Below are 2,951 nucleotides of genomic sequence, written 5' to 3' on the forward strand. Positions count from 1 at the left end.
CAAAAAAAAAAAAAAAAAGAGATGCAGCCTGTTGCCTTGTTGCGGTGGCCTTGAAGTGGGGGGAGGGGAAAGAGAGGAAACTGCGATCCCCGAGGCTGGCAAGAGACCCCAAATCAAAGTGGGGTCTGTAATTCTAGCGGCTCAGGAGGCTGAGGCAGGAGGATGCGAGCTCAAAGCCAGCCTCAGCAAGAGCCAGGTGCCCAGCAACCAGTGAGACCCTGTCTCTAAATAAATACAAAATGGGGCTGGGGTGGGGCTCAAAGAAGAAAGAAGGGGGGGGGGAAAGGAAGGGGACCAACAGCATGGGGCGAGAGCTTAAGTGACAACCTCGGCAGCCAAGTAACCCCGTGCAGGGACCCAGGCCCGAGAACCTGATCTAGGCCCAGCGACAGAAGGAGCAGTGCCAAGATCCCCGATGGACAAGTCTTCTTTCCCTTCGAAGAGTCCTAAGCAGGGAAAGTAAACAGTGGTGAAGTGGAGTGACCGGCCCCCACCGAGAATGAGTGGCCCCCGTACCTTGACTTTGGTGCCCCCCGTAGCTGCACACTGTGTTCCTGGGGTTCCCGGCGGCTCCGGCCCTCTCCTCCTCTGGGTCGTGCTGCGATCGTCTGTGACAGGCTCTGTCTTACCTGGGATTTACAACACGTCGGGCTGTGGCTGCGACCTGGGTCCTGCAGGCTTTGGGAGGGCACCAGGGCCAGGCCCAGGGTTCTCCAGTTGGCTGGACCCTGTTGGTCCTTGAGTCTGAGTTTTCCTGCAACCTCCACTTGGGTCCACCCCCACTTCCATCTGCCCCCCATGCCAGGGCAAAGGAGTGGACTGGGATGCTGAGCCTTGGGGGTGGCCTCTGCATTTGAAAAGATCTTTAATGAGGGCCCATTTCCCTGAGTGCCTGCTGATTAACCCTCCTGTCATATTCAGGGGGTCACAAAGGACAGAGGGTCCCAGCAATGGGTCCCAGCACCACTAGAGCAGAACCTGAGGGCAGAACATCAGGCACAGGACTTTTTCACACACACACTTCTCTCTCTCTCCTGGGATAAAATTTGTTACAGAAGTTCGGCAACATTCTCACCCAAAGAGCCACAGTTTCCTGTGCAAGAGCCTCCCAGGAAAAGGACAGGAGCCTGCCCTTCTGGAGGTGTGCTCAGAGCGAGTGAGGCCACTTGGGCTGAAGGGACCCTGGGAGAATGAGCCACGTGACCTTAATCAAGACTGTGTTTAAGGAGGAGGAAACTTGCCCCAGGGAGAGAATATATATATGGATGTTATATATTTATATATTCCCCCTTAAGACATTAATGGGGATCCATTCTCTTCTGTACAAATTTTTAAAAAGAACATGCAATGAGTCAACTTTGACAGACACCCCAAATATATGTGGAGATACATACATCTGTGTAGATCGATGCCTAGTGTCCACCTACCCACCTGTGCCCAGGGGTGCACTTTACCCAGAGGGTGTTCCCTAAAGTGATCTGTCGTGATAATCTCCTCTTCAGATTTATAGAGAGATAGCAAATTTTAGGAGGGGACTTATTTAGATCATTTGCTGTTCTGTAAGTGGATAAAGGCAACCTGTTATCCATAAGATATCTACATAATTTGGGGTTACTTTATACACTGGGGTGGAAATCTAGGTGTACTTTTAAGGATCATAAGGAGATCATAAGGAGATTTGTTTAAAGGTTGACATTGTAATGGAAGCATTTCCCCACTTTTTCCATAAGAAGAAGTTAGGAGCTCTCATGTGTTGTTGATTCGTGCTTCAGATACAGCACGTGTTGGGTTGTTTAACAGGAGCTGGCCTGAGGAAAGCCTGCCTCTCAACCACTCCATGTCAGGATGGCTCCGAAGTAGGCTGAACTTAGCTCATTTTAAGTTATATTTGAAAGAGACTTAATTATTATTATTTTTTTTTAATTTTTGGTACTGGGGTTTGAACCCAGGGGCACTCGACCACTGAGCCACATCCCCAGCCCTATTTTGTATTTTATTTAGAGACAGGGTCTCACTGAGTTGCTTAGTGCCTCGCTTTTGCTGAGGCTGGGTTTAAACTCGTGATTCTCCTGCCTCAGCCTCCCAAGCTGCTGGGATTACAGGCCTGGAAAAAGATAGGTTTGTTACCAGGGCTGGGGATATAGCTCAGTTGGTAGAGTGCTTGCCTTACATGCACAAGACCCTGGGTTCAATCCCCAGCACAAAACAAAAACGAACGATAGATTTGTTGTTGTTGTTGTTGTTGTAAAGATGACTGTCATCTCAAAGTAATGAAGAGATATAATACAAAACTAAGTAAAGGTTTGGAAGAATTATAAAAGGTCTATATGATTGTAAGAGAGTTTTAAAAGAAAGTCAAGTTTATAAAGGCTCTCATATGTGATAGAGTTGATAAATTTCTGAATCTTTGTGGAGACAAAATAGATACCAAAGATATATTAGTGTTATTATAGATTATGTTTTTTGGTTCAAAGCTATTATGCAGATAGAATGTTTTTGATTTTGTTGATTTCCTTTTGTATCTTCCTTGTAGACCTTTATAAGTTTTGCCCTTTATCCCAGAGCAACAGTTAACTTGAGATAGTAATCTTCACCTGCAGAACAGAACAGGATGTAAGGCTGACTTCCAGTACTAATATTAACCCCAGTTAAATAGGAGGGTAACTATAAAATTATAGCCCTAAAGTGACTGGTTTAACTGGCTTGCTGGATGTTTAAAACAAAAACTTGGAAACCAAAGACAAGGAAGTAAAAGGGCCAAGGAAAGAGTAGCTAGTATTTTGGCCCTTGTCCTCTAAGGTCAGCCAGGACCCAAGGAAGGACAGGACCCCTCTAAAGGCCCTACATCTCTGGTGAGCCACCTGACCTTCCGATTAGGAGGATTGAAAGGACCCTGGAAAACAGGAAGGCAATCAGTGCACATTCTGCAGAGAGGAAGGTCACTGGAGAGG

The sequence above is a fragment of the Marmota marmota genome, unplaced genomic scaffold (genome assembly GCF_001458135.2).
Source record: "Marmota marmota marmota unplaced genomic scaffold, marMar, whole genome shotgun sequence".
NCBI lineage: Eukaryota > Metazoa > Chordata > Mammalia > Rodentia > Sciuridae > Marmota > Marmota marmota.